Source organism: Triturus cristatus, chromosome 11 (assembly GCF_964204655.1).
Source record: "Triturus cristatus chromosome 11, aTriCri1.1, whole genome shotgun sequence".
NCBI classification, from domain to species: Eukaryota; Metazoa; Chordata; class Amphibia; order Caudata; family Salamandridae; genus Triturus; species Triturus cristatus.
The window spans coordinates 703,511,155-703,530,275 of NC_140594.1; positions in this window are offsets into that span (position 1 = coordinate 703,511,155).

The following is a 19,121-nucleotide window of genomic DNA, read 5'->3' on the forward strand; positions in this document are numbered from 1 at the left end:
TGAGATGCAGTTACAATTATCTCTCAAGGACCTTATTGTGGTTTTGCACTACCCGTCTAAAGTGTGGGTGCATGGTGTCCATATGATTTAAAAAACATTTGAAATAATTTTTAGTCAGTGTGACGTAAAACCAATTTTAGAGTACATCCTAAATAGCACATTTTTTTAGATCTTTGAATTAATAAAGGATACAATATATATGAAAAGGGGTCAAATTCTCCAAGACTGGCCTTTCTATCAAATTAACCAAGAAAGGCCAGCAAATTTTACACGTGGGCATGTCCAGTATTGTTTATGTTCCTAAGCGCTTTCCTAAGGAAAATGGATGCAGAAAGCAGGTTTAATTAGTTCTAATTTTCCTTATATAGTAGTTCGTTATATGTTTTTGGACTTGGTGCCGCGCTTGGAGGAGACCAAGGCGTGGCTGAGTAGTGTTTCTAAGTCATTTCACAAATTTCCCTCGACGTGCAAGATTGATAACATCAGATTGAGAGAGGCTTACAGCCGATGCCTCTATGCCGGTGTGAGCCCCCTGCCTCAAGAATATTGGCCTGAGTAAGGCTCTCCTTTCTGCGGTCATGGCGGGACAGAAGATGCAACCAAGATTCTCGTTTGTATTCGCATAGTCTACATGTGGCTCCTGTTCCTTGATTGGCCCAGGCTGGGTTGAAATCTGATATTGATAGGCCAAGAAGGCTCATGTACATGATCTATTCCCGTGTACTACAATTGGTGGCGGTAGCTAAGTACGGCTGGGGTATTGCAACCAAGTATGATGAATTTAATGGGTGTAGTATCTCCAAGGATTTTAGAGAAGCTTGATCTTGGTGAAATGAGGCCATTTGTACATGTCTATTTATGGTATTTTTTTCATGTCATATAGGAAATAGCATACAGTCCAAGTGCTGCTCGATTTATTGCAGAAGTTGCTATTGTGTTCTGTAATTGTCTTTTCCATGGTGATCCTGGTTTCTCAAAGATGGGTCTGAGACAACCCTTGAGTGAATTTTCTGGTGCTTTTAATATACGAATATAACATTTCAAAAAGTCCGCTTTTATGCTTAGAGATTGTTTTACCGAGCCAAGTTCCAGTCTAAGACTAGATCTGCGAAAATATTTCGGAAGTTGGAATATTTTCTTGTATCTAACACACTGGGCCTGTATTTAAGAGCAGGCAGAAGGGAGGCTTGAGTTACCTTTATTATTGCCTCAGCCGATGGACTCTTACATTTATTATTAAGACCAACTAGGTGTACATGATTGCTGTTGCTTTCTTTTTTTATTGCGCTTTTATGGGTGGACGACTGAGCGGATTCTGTGAACCACACCCCCAAATGGTTATCTCTGGGGACTGTGGTGATGGTCTTGGGGCCCATAGTGCACGAAAGCACTTTCTTGTTCTTGTAGCGACCAAATATTACTTTTTTGGTATTTTCTGGCTTGATGGTAAGTGAGTTTAAAATGTGACTTTTAATTAAACGGTAGAATTGTATTGCTTTTGCAAAAGAAAAATATAAACCACAGACAATCAGCAAGAGATTCAGAAAATAAAATACCATTCCACATAACATAATATACGGTCGAATATTCAGCTCACTTAGATGCGAAGTAGCAAACACCAAGCAAATTGTAGTATGAGATGTACATCGAGGTGCTGCATAATATTGATGAAGTTTTGAGTGAAGAAACACTTTGGAGACATATAGAAAAAATAAAGAACCATAACTATGAGCAGAGGATGACAGTGCCAAAAGTGGGTACCAGCCGTGGAAAGTAAAGGCAGTAAAGGGGAAAACAACTCTACAAAGAGAAAGAGAAAATATGAGGGAAGGATCATCATGTGGGAAAGGATGATAAAGAAGACTTTCACAGAGCATGTCAATGTAAAAGTTATTGTAATCGTACGTGATCATATTGTCCTGGTCATAAAGTTATTAAGGGTGCTCCAAATTTTCTGAGATGTTCTCAAGCTCCCTGGAGAGGTAGCTAGATCTTTATGAGTATTCCAGTGATAGGTACTCCATGCCCACCATGTATTGAATAACATTTTGTTGAGTGATTTTCAGTCCAATTGAATGAAATTGAGAGGAATAGTCAATTGGAGGTCCAGTAGGGCTATATCAGTGTCTGAAAGAGGCAAGGGAGAAGAAGGTGAGTAGTGAACCAATATTTAAAGAGGAAGCCTACATATATAGGGGGGCACATGTTGGATTTAATCTTTAGTGAGGATAATGCCACTGGGCACATAAGGGTACTTCGGGTGGAGTGGACTGACCATTTTCTGGTTAAATTCCTGACTTTTATTCCTAGTCGCGAAGTTCCTGTCAATAGGGAAGTTAGGAGTTTCCTAAATAGGGACTGGAAGAGGGCATTAAAAAAGGTAAAATGCTCCTCAACGTTTGCCATCTATAAGGAGTTAGATGTAGCCAGATCAGTGGAGGAGAACTATGTAGATTTCTGTAGTCAGATCATGGTAATTGTCAATCAAATTGCCCCTTTGAAAGTCTACAAAAATAGAGGCAGACCTTCAGCCAGATGGTTTGATGAAAATTTGAAAAATCTGAAATTAAACTGTAAACAGGCTGAAAGAAAATGGCGAAAGCACTATGCAGATGTTGATAAGGATGCATGGAAAACAGCTATATCCATTTATAAAAAAGCGATCTTCTCGGCTAAAAAAGAATACTTTGCAGAAACTATTCTGAAATCATCTAACAAATCTAAATGTGTTTTTAGATTAGTCAATGAGATTATTAATCCAAAGTGCTTACAAAATGAGACTCTGCCAACTCAAGCTCTTTGCGAAAGATTGGCAATCTTCTTTGAGGAAGAGATTAGTACCATCATAACTGGACTTAAAACAACCATCCCAGTTGTAGCAGAAAGACAGACCAATGGAATAGCAACTACTTCGTCCACCGATGTAGGAAAGATGTCTTATGTAGAGATGGATGCTGGGACTGTGAATCAGAGCACTTTGGATAATTTCGAACTCATACCAGAGGAGGGTTTTGGCGGGTTGGTTCTGGGTGTCTCTTCCGGCTCCCCACTGGACCCTCTTCCCCATAAAATCTGGAAGGAATATGCCTCTGATCTATTTCCTAGTCTTAGACAGATTTGTAATTATTCACTTTCCAGTGGGGACGAGCCATCTAGCTGGAAACAGGCTGTGGTTACACCTCTCTTGAAGAAGGCTACTCTTGATCCAGCCTGCCCAGAAAATTATCGACCAATCTCCCTCCTACCCTACCCTGTGAAGATCCTTGAATGCTGGGTCAGCAGATCCCTGTCTGTGTTCTTAGAACGTAACAACAAGTTAGCGTATGTTCAATTTGGTTTCCGTCCAGAACACGGTACAGAATCTGCTATGGTGACCGTGATGGACGATCTTCGCTTGTTGGCAGACAAGGGACAGTCAGCAATATTAATATTGCTCGACTTGTCTGCCGCTTTCGAAACTGTCAACCACAGTATTTTACTGACCCACCTTGAGGAGTTTGGAGTGGTAGGTACTGCTTTGGCCTGGTTCCACTCTTATCTCTCTGGTAGGTGTCAGCGGTGGCTCTTCTGCCGTTTCAATCAGCCGTCATTAATATTGCCCATGGTGTCCCTCAAGGGTCTGCTATCAGCCTGATTATGTTTAACATTTATCTTAGTCCTTTGATCGATATAATCCAGGCTCACAATGTGAAGCTGATAAACTATGCTGATGACACTCAGATTATTTTATCCTTGGATGGCACCCAACCTTCAGCGTTGGAGGATTTTCATTCCTGCATGCGTGACACAGCGCACTGGCTACGGTTGAATTTTTTACAATTTCATTCGGAGAAAACTGAAATCATGCACTGTGCAGTAGGGAAGGTTCCTTGACCTCTCCCTCATAATAACTGCCCACTAGGTACTTCTTCCCCCTTGGTTCCGGCCAAAGGGGTCCGTAATCTGGGAGTCCTGCTTAGTGCCGATTTGTCCTTGGAGGCACAGTTGAACAAAACGGTCGGGTGCTGTTTTGGACTTATTAGAGCCTTGAGAAAGATCCTCCCACTGTTGCCTGCTTCTGCCAGAGCATTAGTAGTGCAGGGTACTATTTTAAGTCGCCTTGACTATTGTAATGCTCTGTTGCTGGATTCCCCTAAATATCTGATCCAGCGGTTGCAACGTGTTCAAAATATGGCGGCAAGATTAGCTAAGGGCTAGATCTCGAGATTCCTCTGCCTCAAAATGTTTGGTCGAAATACATTGGCTTCCAGTGTTGCAAAGAGTACATTTTAAGTCCTTGTGTAAAGTGTTTAGGGCCTTGCATGGTTTTGGTCCAAAACCACCGCAAGAAAAATTACTCTGGTACATCCCCACCCAACATCTCCGTTCTTCTTCGGCCTGTTTGGCGAAAGTTCCTAGGTTTAACAGGGTCAGAATGGGTGGACGAGCCTTCAGCGTTGCTGTCGCAAGGTTGTGGAATGAATTGCCACTCGGTGTTAGAAAATGTAATTCCCTGCTGCTGTTTAGAAAAAGGATTAAGACATGGCTGTTTCCTAGAATTTGATTTTGCCCTCTGAGTATTGTCTAATCCTTCTGATGCCTTCTTGATTAACTTTGGTTTTCTAACTGTGTAATGCAGTGCCAGGGTACCCGTGGGGTGTTTGTTGCGCTTAATAAATACTATATACAATACAATACAATACAATACAAAATGGGAAAAATGAAGGGTAAACGGCAATAAAAGTTATTGGGCTGTTTTGCACTTATTAATGAAGCATTTTTCCACATTTTGATCTTGCTTTTTTTAAAACAAGTTTCTGTATGGAGATTTTTAACAAGTATACAACATTTGACATATCAGGGACTCAGGACTGCCCCGTGGTTAATGGGTCTAATGCCCCCTTTGTATGGCTAGGCCAGGAAAGCCAGAGTAGCTGGTTGGTATGGCGAGAATGGGGATAGGAAAGGGGTCAAGGTGTGTGCCTCTCACGCCATGGAAATATATGGGTGTTAGGGGCAGGCAGTAGACTGAGGGAAGTGGGGTGGTTATTCACAGTGTGTGGTAGCTCTTAGGAATGCAAGGCCTTCGAGTCCGTGGAAGACTCCAACTGTGGATCAATCAGTTTAAAGAGTAGTGCTTCCCAGCCTGTATCCAGAAGGTATCCCATTTAGTTCTTGGTTTTAACACCAGGGCCATTTTAGAAAAAGTACCTGGGGGGTGCAACTTCAATTCAACTCAATTCAATTCAATAGCTATTGTAGAGCGCGCTGCTCACCCAGAGGGTCTCAAGGCGCTGGGGGAGAGGGGTCCGTTACTGCTCGAAAAGCCAGGTCTTGAGTTGCTTCCTGAAGGAGAGATGGTCCTTGGTCAGCCGAAGGTGGATGGGGTGGGAGTTCCAGGTCTTGGCTGCCAGGTAGGAGAAGGATCTTCCTCCGGTGGTGGCTCTGCGGATGCGTGGTACGGCGGCGAGGGTGAGGCTGGTCGATCGTAGCTGGTGGGTGGGCGTGTAGAAGGTCAGGCGGTTGTTGAGGTACTTGGGGCCCAGGTCGTGGAGAGCCTTGTGTGCGTGGGTGAGGAGCCTGAACGTGATCCTCTTGCTGACGAGGAGCAAGTGCAGGTTTCTTAGGTGGCCGGAGATGTGGCTGTGTCGGGGGATGTCCAGGACAAGTCGTGCGGAGACGTTCTGGATGCGTTGGAGTCTTTTCTGAAGTTTGGCTGTGGTTCTGGCGTAGAGGGTGTTTCCGTAGTCCAGTCAGCTGGTGACGAGTGCCTGGGTGACTGTCTTCCTGGTTTCGGTGGGGATCCATCGGAAGATCTTACGGAGCATGCGCAGGGTGTTGAAGCATGATGATGAGACGGCGTTGACTTGTCTGGTCATCAAGAGGGAGGAGTCCAGGATGAAGCCCAGGTTGCGTGTGTGGTCCGTTGGCTTGGGAGTGGCGCCCAGATAAGGGGGCCACCCTTTGGTGGCCCCCTGCCCTGGGTGCCGCTTTGCGTGCCCCGGGGGCACTTTGGTATTACAGAAGGGGCCACAGATCTTTGTGCGGGTCCTTCTGCATTACATATAGCGCGGGCACACATATAGTGCCAGGGCTATCACCAGAGGATGTACCCTCATTTTGATGAGTGTGTGGCCCTATGCAAATGAGGGTATCCTTTGCCTTTGCACCCGTGCTGTATTACCGACTCGGGCACAGAGACAAAGACACTGCCAGGAGGTGCACTGAGAGTCCCCCCGATAGAAGCCCTCTTGAAGGGGGAAAGAGGGTCCTATGGACCCCCTATACATCCCCTTGCAGGTAAGTGCAGTCACTCACTGCACCTGCCTGCAAGGTGACATCTAATTCCATTAAAAGTGCAGACAGGTTGCCGCTTGCACAGTGAAACAAGGAGCGGCTGATTCAAAGCTGCTCCATATTTCACTTGAATGTGCTGCCCCCAGTGCAGCACAAATTCGCAGCTGCCCTGGGGTCAGCTCATTCAAAGTAATACAGCATGCTCTCCTTGTTAGTGCTGAGTGCACATTTTGAAAGGTGCGCCTGGCGCTAACAAGAATAATGTGCCGCATTCCATAATACGGCCCCAGGACAAGTGAAATCTGAGCCTAACTATAAAGTCCCTGTAACCTTTGGCTATTTTCAGTGAATTGCTAAGGTTTTTTAAATTCGATTTCCTAACTATAACGTTCTTTAAACATTTGTTTTTTTCCCAGTGAATTTGTAAGGTTTTTTAAATTTTATTTCCTAACTTTAATCTGTAACCTTCCACAGTGGGTTGGGAGTGCTTGGATAGGTTGATGAGCGGATGCATGAGTCTGTCAGATGGTCTGTGAGTGGATGTGTGAGTGTCTAAGTAGGTCTGTCAGTGACTACATGAGTGTCTGATTGGGTCTGTGAGTTGCTGTGTGGGTCTGTGAGTAGGTGCGTCAGTGTCCGTGTGGGTCTGTTAGTGGGAACATGAGTTTCTGAGAGGGTTTGTGAGTGAGTTAATGAGAGTTGATTGAGTCTGTGAGTGGGTGCATCAGTTTCTCAATAGGTCTCTGAATTGGTGCATGTCTGTGTGGGTCTGTGAGTGGCTGCATGAGTGCGTGAGTGGGTCTGTGAGTGGACACGTGAGTCTCTGGGTGGGTCTGTGAGTGGGTGCATGAGTCTCTGAGTAGGTCTGAGAGTGGGTGCATGAGTCTCTGTGTGAGTCTGAAAGTCAGTGTGTGTCTCACCTGGTCTGTGGTCTGTGATCAGTGCATCTGTGTCTGAGTGAGTCTGTGAATGACTCTATGAGTCACTTAGTGGGTCTGTGAGTGGGTGTGTGAGTGACTGAGTGGGTCTGTGAGTGGATGCATGAGTATCTGAGTGGGCCAGACCCATCTCTCTTCTCCCCTTCCCAGCCAAGGTCATCGAAAAGGCCATCAATGCTCAACTCTCCGAATTCATTGAAGCAAACCACATCCTGGACCTTCCTAATCCGGCTTCCAAGACCTGGCTTTTCAAATGACCACAGTGCCTTTGATGGACCAGCAGTTCTTCCCACCCCCCCAAGCACCTTGAGACCTTTACGGATGAGTAGGTATGCTTTAAGCCTCCTGATTGATTGATTGATTGATTGATTGAGTGGGTCTTTGAGTGGGTGCATTAGTCTCTGAGTGGGTGTGTGAGTGGGTGTGCAAGTCTCTAATTGGGTTTGTGAGCAGGTGCATGAGTCTTTGAGTGGGTCTGTGAGTGGGAGCATCAGTGTCTAAGTGAGTCTGTGAGTGGTTACAGGAGTCTCTGAGTGGGTCTGTGAGTGGGTGCTTGAGTGTCTGAGTGGGTCTCTGAGTGGGTGCATAAGTCTCTGACTGGGTGTTCAAGTGGCTGTATGGGTGGATGACTGTATGGGTGACTGAGGAGCTGTGTGAGTGACTGTATGGGTGAGTAACTGAGTGTCTAGGTGGCAGTAAGGGTGAGTGAGAGGGTATATGAGTCTCCGTATGGATGAGTGAGTGAGTGTTTTAGTGGCTGTCTGGATGAGAGAGTGAGTATGAGAGTGGCTATATGGGAGATTATGCACTTGTTTCAATAACTGCATAAGTGAGCGAGTACATATATTAGTATTTGTATGACTAAGTGAGTGGGTGTGTGAGTCTCTGTATGGGTAAGTGTGCCTTTCTGTTAATGGCTCTATGGTGCCAGAGTGGGACTTAAAGTGGGTGCATCAGTGTCTGTGTGGATCTGTGACTGGATGTACAAGTGTCAGAGTGGGTCGGCAAGAGGGTGTATGAGTCTCTGAGTAGGTCTGTAAGTTGGTACATGTGTCTGTGTAGATCTGTAGGTGGGTGCATGAGTGCCTGAATGGGTCTGTTAGTGGGTGCAAGAGTCTCTGAGTGGGTCTGTGAGTAGATGCCTGAGTCTCAAAGAAGGTGAGTGAGTGAATGCGCAAGTCTCTAAGTGGGTCTGTGTGTGGGTGAGTGATATGAAAAATACATATAGCGTAACCATGAAATAATGTCCTATGTTACCTTTTCTAGTTACAGGTGACATTTACAAAGCACTGAACCTGTGGTGTCATAGATTATGATGTCCCCTGAACCGTTCAATGGAAAGATATGATCATATAAGATGTTTACTAGGCCTGTGTGAAATGTAAAAATGTGTTTAATCAAATGTCATTAAAAAAGTCATAATAATGTGTGAAAGTTCACCCCAAAATATTTTCTCCTACCTTGCATGAAAATTGAACAAAAGGGCATACCTTGACTCTAATATAATGCAAGATCCTGGCAGAGGGGATTTATTTTTGGAGAAAATGGCTCTGGCAAGGCATTTTATTTTCTGCAGTACGTCTACTGCTCAAACCAATTTCTAAAGAACAAAATTGTGCAGAGTTTCACATTCATAAAATGCATATGATGTCAGAGTAAGTATAATGGCAACTGCACAGAGTCTTAGTGGTTACTCAAATCAAATCAAATCAAAATATCTTTGTTTGGTCAATATTCACCATAAGAGCACATATAAAAAAACAATAAGCAGAAATTCATACATGTAAATTTAGAGTATAAAGTGCAAAAGTTGCTATGTACAGACAAAAATTTACGCTCGGCATATCTCTGACAACAAAAACCTCAAAAGGGTCCGCTATGTTAACAGGAATCAAACGGAGCTATCATGAGCATCTTAAAACTGTCAATCCGCCTGGGCCATCATTTGGATGTACCATAATCGTCACATCTTTGTTCAAATAATTAAATAACCATAAAAACAGTATAAAAATACTCAGCTTAACAACTTCACATAAATACATAAATACCTTCTAAAAAGTAATACATTAAGCAGGATAATCTATGCAGTTATGCAGTCATAGTCTTGATACTATTTACATCCTATTGTAATTTATACATAAATATATCATCTAAAATCCTAATATGCAGTTAAAATCCATTTAATAAAATCTATTACTTGGAAAGTTAGGTCAAATATGTCCTCATGAATCAAGGTTCTATGGGCTCTATTCTTCATATTTCAAATTATCCAATTCTGTTAGTTATTTTTTTCCGGCAATAACACGTGTGATGTACATTAAGACTGTATAACAGATTAATTCATTCTCTAGTTTACATAGCCATTTGAAGGCATCCTGGTGTAGGAAGTGCTTCTGAGGAAGAAAAAGTGGCGTAATAAACTGCTCCTAATGGCTCTGTATAGGCTGTAAAATAGCATAAGATGGATAATGGATTGTTTTGTTTGGCATTCACAAGGACATTTTAGCAAGCTGGATGCCGAGGTGGCCCGTTTAGTACAATCCACTAATTGATGTAATACACCCAATCGCATGCGTGTCAGTTAAAACCTCTGCTGTGTGTTTTCACTAAAGATAGGTACTTAGGTGGACCTCACTGACACTGGATAGACATGTAACTTGTAACAGACGATTTGACATTCTCGATATTCTCCCTAAAACTCCTCATATGGTTATTGAAAACCAGTTTTATCTCATCTTGCTAAACTGCAAAATGCTTTCTGGATTAGAGATAGTTACTCCCTTAAATAACCGAGAAAGCAATCTATTTACATAGCTTAACCAGGGGATCTTGTGGTTCTCATCAAGACTTAGACAATCGAGTATAACATCTTTTATAATTTTAGAGCTTGTGCCACGTGTTGTACGAACACATAACAGTGCTATGTCCATCAAATCTTTTAAGAATGGCATATACAGCTCTTTATGTACGATACAGGCTGAAATGGTACAGGATACAGCCAGTGTCTTACATAGAAACTGATTTTACTGGCTTTGGAGGGGAGTACAGCCATGCCCCATACAGCTGCTCCTTAAATAGCAATAGGGATGTATTTGCTCATATATAATTTAGTCATTTCTCTTATAGGCTTATTTCCTTTTTTTTTTTTTGCATTTCTGATATGTAAGCCTCATGTGTTAATGTTAGAAAATGGAATGCCAAGATAAGAAAAAATGTGTACTTCTCCCAAATTGGTATTCCTCACATAGTACGGCCTTTTTTGGGATTACCTGTCCCACACTCCATAGTGTATGTTTTAGATAAATTAAGCCTTAAATCCTGATTCTCCATGTATGATGCGAATCCCTCGATCAAAAGCTGCAATCCATTTGCGCTTCTTGATATCAGGAACACATTATCTACATACAGGAGCACAGGGGTCTTACATGGACCTATTCTAGGGGCATCCTCTTCTAACTGTTGTAGTGATTTGTCTACCCAGTTGATGTATATTGAGAAGAGAAAGGGCACAAAGATACACCCCTGTCTTATGCCTCTAGTCACATTGAAACTACGTGAGTGGTTATTCACTGCACATCTAAAACTGGAGGGACGAAAAAGGAAAACAACCTTTACAATGCTATTGTTACCACAAAATAACTTAATCACAATCCATTGCCATTCCATGCATATGTCTTTGCCAGGGACATTTTTTACCATGCATCCTTTTACAATGAAATATATATATATATATTATCTACTGGCGGTCGCCAGTAGATAGTTATAGTTAGGACTGTGTTTCCATAGGAAATCCGCAACATTCTATTTGGAATAACCCTATAACTATAACTCACGCGGCCGCCACTCTATCACAAGGATGATGTCATCAGTGATGTCATGAGTGATGCCACTGACCATGTCATGAGTGATGTAATATGTGACGTCATCAGCAGTGGATTGCGGTCGCGCGAGTCATAGTTATCTGAACTAACTATAACGGGGGAATTTCATTGTTTTTTTACGAGAGAAATATCCACCTAACTATAACATGTGTGAAACCTATGGTTTTTTAAGTGAATATATATATATATATTATCTACTGGCGGTCGCCAGTAGATAGTTATAGTTAGGACCGTGTTTCCATAGGAAATCTCAAAATTCTATTTTGAATAACTTTGGCGCCGGTTGACGAATCCTCGCAAAATTTTCAAAACTAATGGGGCGCTCTGTTCAGCTCCTACCCTGAAAGTCTCGGGGTGATTCGTCAAGCGGGGGCCGAGAAAAAGGGGGGGTCCCAAAACGCGTTTTCCCCATGCATTTTCCCATAGGACCTTTAGACACAGCTACAGCCCGAACGGCTGAACAGAATTACTTGAAATTTGGCAGAGAGGTAGCCATAAGTTCAAGGAAGTGCCTTTTGCAGGTCTGGTGTAAATCTGTTCAGTATTTCCTGAGAAAATAGCATTTAAAAGCATATCAATATCTATACGCGCGCAGGGTGCGCGCACAGTGCAAGCCCTGTGCGCGCACCCTGCCGTGCGCGAGCGTAATTCTGATTGGTTGTTAGATGTCAGTAAACATTCGAATCGGTCGAAATCAGGAAGTGTCGGCCGCCATTTTGTGTGTCGCACTGAAAAGGAAAGGTGGAGACCATGAATAGGGGGCAGGGTAGGGAGTTCTTGACCCCCTAGCCATTGTAAAGGGGTCACAGTAGGACCACAAAGGGCAAAAAAAGTAGATTTACATTTTTTTTTAAAACATCGCGAGGTGCGCGCACCCAGCACGCACCCGAAAAAAAACATTAAAAAAAATTAAAAATTAGAATTAAAAATCACGTTTAAGTGTTTAGATATTAGGTGGCTCTAAAAAGAGCCCTTGTTTTTATTGAGTGTTTTTCGGTACCAAAGTTCAAGAGGAAGTCTCTGTTCCCTTCATCATTGAAATGTACACCGTCTCCTCTATAAATGTCTTGCATGTTGTAACGCAAGTTGTTGTGGTATATAGAACCCATACCATAGTCTCTGAGGAAAGCAGAAACAGACTTATTGACGTGCTTTCTTGCTTTGTCAATCTGCGGACAACATTGGTTGGACCAGTTCCACTTTTGCCTTTGGCATATATTAGAATATACAAAGGCAGTTTGTGGGAAAAGTGACATCATTTGCAGAAAGGTGTCCTTAATAAGCATTTCCAGACCTACCCCAGTTAAAGTGCCTAGGTCATTTCCACCACAGTGCACAATAATAAGGTTAGGCTGTGGGAGATGTAGAAAGGTTTTCACCAAAGGCATTAATTGGTGCCACTTTAACCCTCTCTGACCAATCCATTTAATGTCTACATTTGGCAAAGCAAGGTCTTTGAAAATACCTCTTTTTTCTGCATACTTTTCACTCCAGAAGACATAGCTATGACCTACAATCCACACTGTAAACATCTTCCAAGGAGAACAGGATGCACTCAGGAGGTGTCTTTCAGTAGAATGGCAATATGAAAAGAAAGACAGTTGAAAAATGGAGGCATACATACTTTTTTTTAATAAAAAGAACTCATTGGCTGATTCAAACCATTTTACAGTTAAAACTAGGCTGTATGTTTAAATTTTTTAAAGCATGTTTTGGATTGGTACAGAAAAATGTGTTCTTACTGAACATTACTTTGGATTTGCTGTTAGGTTTGAAAAGTCAAGCACTCTTGCTCTTTGGATTTGAAACATTGTGTGCTGAACTTCTGACCTCTCTGCTCACACCTGTGTTCCATGAGCTGTTGCTATGGTAGCAGGCAGAAGTCATGTTGGGGGAAGGGATGATTTGGAAAGGGGTTGAAAGTTGCAACCAATAGAAATGTGTGATTCCATTTGAAAAAATGTGGGAAGGACTGTGATTTTACATTAACATGTATATGTGGGAAAAAAGAGAGGGAAAAATTGCCATTTACTGGTTGTGGAGAGAGGAGAGAGGTGTACAGCTCTGAGATTCTTGCTCTGATAATCTGCTGTTTGAGTGCCACATTTCTTTCTCAACTAATTAATTTTAATGGTGAGTTATGAGTTTGAGAGGGGAAGTATGTGGTGTATTTTGATATAAATAATAGAATTGTCATTCTTGTTTTAAAGTTGTGTTTTACATTTTGTGATTTAGGAGAAATTTAACTGTCTTGAACTAGTAAGATATTATGGAGTATGTTTTCACTGTAAGTTAAGGTGTAGTGGTATCACTGAGGAATACTGTTTTGTGCCTAGAATCACATCATGAGTGTGTCTGCACACAGGATTTGTTGTCAGAGATTTAATTTGCGTTGCTGTTGTTCTGTTAGCCTTGCACTCGCAGAAAAGCGGCAGTTTGTTTGCTTAAAGTGTGATGGTAAGCATTCAGCAGAAATTAGTTACTCACAAAAAAGAGGCAAATGGAAACACATTTGAAAATTGCATGGTACATTTTCCAACCACTTTAAAAGTGGTGTTTTACATTTTATGTTAAGGAAGATATTTAAGTGCCTTGAACATGTTAGATATTATGGAGTATGTCTTCACTATAAGTTAAGGTGTACTGCTATCACCCAGGAATACTGTTTTCTGCCTAGAATCACACCATGACACAGTGTGCACACAGGAATTGTTATCAGAGATTTAATTTGTGTTGGTCTTGCTCTATTACCCTTGCACTTGTAGGAAAGGGGCAGCTTGTTTTGTTCAAATGTGTTGGTTAGTACTCAGCTATCGTTTTCTGCCTAGAATCACAGCATGAGTCTGTGTGGACAGAGGAATTGTTGTCAGAGATTTTATTTGTGTTGCTGTTGTTCTGTAAAACTTGCACTTTCAGGAAAGGGCCAGCTTGTTTTGTTCAAATGTGATGGTTAGCACTCAGCAGAAATCACTATCTCACAAATGAGAGGCAAATGTTAACGCATTAGAAATCAACAGGGTAGATTTTCCTTTCAATCTTGTAATCTGTGAGGTAGTTCCTACATGTATGAAACTCTAATTGACCTTTACCAAAGATGTACTCTTACACACATATCTGCAGTCTTCATGCACTTGTAAAAGTCTCCATGCAGATTTCTCTTGCAACTCACAATACACAGTCACCAGAAACACACTGTTTGCACACATGCAGCAGCTTCTCCTATACTCCCATGCATAATACTCAGTGCTGTGTTGTATTTCAGATAGCAGTGTGTAACGCAAACACATTCAACGTCATCAAGGCTCATTTCCTTTGCTCTACTCTAATCACTCACCCTGTAACACATGCTGATGGTCTCAAGTAGCTATTAGGACATGTGCTCTTTTTTGCCTCTCTAAAATATAAGGGAAATGTGTCAGGCTGTCTCAGTAATTATCACTTGCTCCATCCACAGTACTAAATGTGCTTTCAAATTGCCAAATGAAATATCGTTTTCTGCCTAGAATCACAGCATGAGTCTGTGTGGACAGAGGAATTGTTGTCAGAGATTTTATTTGTGTTGCTGTTGTTCTGTGAAACTTGCACTTTCAGGAAAGGGCCAGCTTGTTTTGATCAAATGTGATGGTTAGCACTCAGCAGAAATCACTATCTCACAAATGAGAGGCAAATGTTAACACATTAGAAATCAACAGGGTAGATTTTCCTTTCCATCTTGTAATCTGTGAGGTAGTTGCTACATGTAAAAAACTCTAATTGACCTTTACCAAAGATGTACTCTTACACACATATCTGCAGTCTTCATGCACTTGTAAAAGTCTCCATGCAGATTTCTCTTGCAACTGACAATACACAGTCACCAGAAACACACTGTTTGCACACATGCAGCAGCTTCTCCTATACTCCCATGCATAATACTCAGCTCTGTGTTGTATTTCAGATAGCAGTGTGTAACGCAAACACATTCAACGTCATCAAGGCTCATTTCCTTTGCTCTACTCTAATCATTCACCCTGTAACACATGCTGATGGTCTCAAGTAGCTATTAGGACATGTGCTCTTTTTTGCCTCTCTAAAATATAAGGGAAATGTGTCAGGCTGTCTCAGTAATTATCACTTGCTCCATCCACAGTACTAAATGTGCTTTCAAATTGCCAAATGAAATATCGTTTTCTGCCTAGAATCACAGCATGAGTCTGTGTGGACACAGGAATTGTTGTCAGAAATTTTATTTGTGTTGCTGTTGTTCTGTAAAACTTGCACTTTCAGGAAAAGGGCCAGCTTGTTTTGTTCAAATGTGATGGTTAGCACTCAGCAGAAATCACTATCTCACAAATGAGAGGCAAATGTTAACACATTAGAAATCAACAGGGTAGATTTTCCTTTCAATCTTGTAATCTGTGAGGTAGTTCCTACATGTAAAAAACTCTAATTGACCTTTATCAAAGATGTACTCTTACACACATATCTGCAGTCTTTATGCACTTGTAAAAGTCTCCATGCAGATTTCTCTTGCAACTGACAATACACAGTCACCAGAAACACACTGTTTGCACACATGCAGCAGCTTCTCCTATACTCCCATGCATAATACTCAGCTCTGTGTTGTATTTCAGATAGCAGTGTGTAACGCAAACACATTCAACGTCATCAAGGCTCATTTCCTTTGCTCTACTCTAATCACTCACCCTGTAACACATGCTGATGGTCTCAAGTAGCTATTAGGACATGTGCTCTTTTTTGCCTCTCTAAAATATAAGGGAAATGTGTCAGGCTGTCTCAGTAATTATCACTTGCTCCACCCACAGTACTAAATGTGCTTTCAAATTGCCAAATGAAATATCGTTTTCTGCCTAGAATCACAGCATGAGTCTGTGTGGACAGAGGAATTGTTGTCAGAGATTTTATTTGTGTTGCTGTTGTTCTGTGAAACTTGCACTTTCAGGAAAGGGCCAGCTTGTTTTGTTCAAATGTGATGGTTAGCACTCAGCAGAAATCACTATCTCACAAATGAGAGGCAAATGTTAACACATTAGAAATCAACAGGGTAGATTGTCCATCCACTCCTGCAATGGGTGAGGTAGTTCCTACATGTAAAAAACTCTAATTGACCTTCACCAAAGATGTACTCTTACACACATATCTGCAGTCTTCATGCACTTGTAAAAGTCTCCATGCAGATTTCTCTTGCAACTGACAATACACAGTCACCAGAAACACACTGTTTGCACACATGCAACAGCTTCTCCTATACTCCCATGCATAATACTCAGCTCTGTGTTGTATTTCAGATAGCAGTGTGTAACGCAAACACATTCAACGTCATCAAGGCTCATTTCCTTTGCTCTACTCTAATCATTCACCCTGTAACACATGCTGATGGTCTCAAGTAGCTATTAGGACATGCGCTCTTTTTTGCCTCTCTAAAATATAAGGGAAATGTGTCAGGCTGTCTCAGTAATTATCACTTGCTCCATCCACAGTACTAAATGTGCTTTCAAATTGCCAAATGAAATATCGTTTTCTGCCTAGAATCACAGCATGAGTCTGTGTGGACACAGGAATTGTTGTCAGAGATTTTATTTGTGTTGCTGTTGTTCTGTAAAACTTGCACTTTCAGGAAAAGGGCCAGCTTGTTTTGTTCAAATGTGATGGTTAGCACTCAGCAGAAATCACTATCTCACAAATGAGAAGCAAATGTTAACACATTAGAAATCAACAGGGTAGATTTTCCTTTCAATCTTGTAATCTGTGAGGTAGTTCCTACATGTAAAAAACTCTAATTGACCTTTACCAAAGATGTACTCTTACACACATATCTGCAGTCTTCATGCACTTGTAAAAGTCTCCATGCAGATCTCTCTTGCACCTGACAATACACAGTCTCCAGAAACACACTCTTTGCACACATGCAGCAGCTTCACCTACACTCCAGTGTATACTACTCAGCTCTGTGTTATGTTTCAGATAGCAGTGTATAATGCAAACGCATTCAACGTTACCAAGGCTCATTTCCTTTGCTCTACTTTAATCACTCACCCTGTAACACATGCTGATTGTCTCAAGTAGCTATTAGGACATGTGCTCTTTTTTGCCTCTCTAAAATATAAGGGAAATGTGTCAGGCTGTCACAGTAATTATCATTTGCTCCTCAACAGAAGTAAATGTGCTTTCAAATTGCCAAGCAAATATCGATTTCTGCCTAGAATCACACCATGAGTCTGTGTGCACACGGGAATTGTTGTCAGAGATTTAATTCATGTTTCTGTTGTTTTGTAAGACTTGGACTCGTAGGAAAGGATCAGCTCATGTGATAGGATTTGAAAAGTTGCAAAAAAAAATTGTAAAGAATTAAAATGACATAAAGGTATTTTTTTTTAGTTTTTTCCAGGTATTGCTGAGCAACACTGAAAAAATATAAAGATGCCTCTAAAGTCAAGAAAGAGAAAAGAAAAGAAACAACAATTATATTTGAAGACGACTGGTACAAAAAAAATAGGAGGCGAAGCGTGTGTTGGAAAACAGAAAAACTCTTCTGGTAAGCAAACTAAAGAATTTTTAAAAAATATCTTCAAAAAAAAAAAATGATCGAAACATAAATTCAAACAGTGTTTCAAGTACAAAACAACAACAGAGTCGACAGCAAAAAGAAAATGCTAATGTAGACTCAGAAGTAAGAAAGAGTAACTTGACACGGAAAATAGATTTTAAAAACATTCGTCGAAAAATGTTTCAGAGAAGAGTGATGTTAAATTTGCTAAAGGATGTGAAAAAGTATAAGAAAAAAACAAAATTTTATAAGAAAAATAAATTCATAGAAAATATTGTTACCAAGGCATTAGAAATAAAATAAAAAAACTATTCATTTTAATTTTGAACAGGATGCGTAGATTAGATAAATTAGTCAATGCAATGAAGTCACAAAGCAAAAGGAAAAGAGAAGTAAAAAAAAATAACTTTTGTAAAGTGTTCTTAGGAGAATGGAAGCATAGTTCAAGTACTGAACCATTTTTTAATGAAGAGAGTTATCTTCAAAGTAATAGTTTGTTGCATGCAGTTGACACCAATGGAAGAGCATATGAAGTTAAGGATGGTTGTGTAATGGAAAAGGAGAAAATGGTTCCAAGAAATGAGGAAGAAGTGATGGCTGATGAGGTTATGGGGAGACGTCCTAAAGCCCCAGTGTACACTTGGAATTGTAGTAGTATTTGTACTGTGCGTCAGGAATCTATTGTTAAATTACGTGACTTTCTAAGAGAATATAGTAAAAAGAGTGTTAAACAGAAAATTAAGGTGCTTCAAAGACTAGATCCATGCAGAGTGAGAGAGAATACTGGTTTGCAAGGACATTCTCTGGCTTGTCTATCTAGGAAAGTGTGTCAAAGTGTTTTTCACCATTTTAGGATGCTCGCTGTTCATCATACTGAAATGAGAAAGTTTGTGAGAACATTGTATTTTGCTAAAAGTCCAGCACTAAAGTTGAATGAGTTGAATAATGCTCTGTTCCGTGGATCTGTATCAGATGTAGTGAAGGTTACTGATGAGATTCAGTTTTGTTACTTTGGTCCAGAACAAGAAAGTGCAGAAAATGACACAGTTATTGATGAAAATGTAGAAGAGAATGTAGAGCTTACTGTTAGTAAAAATGTTGATGATGAAATGACAAAATTTGCTATCATCTCTAATGAAAGACCAAATATTACTTGTATATGTTGCCAGAGAAGCCATTACAAAATTCAAACAAGGAATGTTGATCTGTATAAAAAAAGTGAAAATATAGATAATTATAAGTGGAAAGATTTTGCAACATATATATTTCTGGAAAATTGTTTTGAATTGGGTGAAGATCAGCGTATTTGTAAATACTGTTATAACAAGTTAGAAGAAAATAGAATGCCAGCAAGAGCTGTACATAATAAATTAGAATTGGTTGAAATTCCTCCAGAGCTTTTGGATTTAAATACGTATGAGTCTATACTTATTCAATGTGTCCATCCGTTTCAGACCATAGTGCGTATGGAGCCAAAAA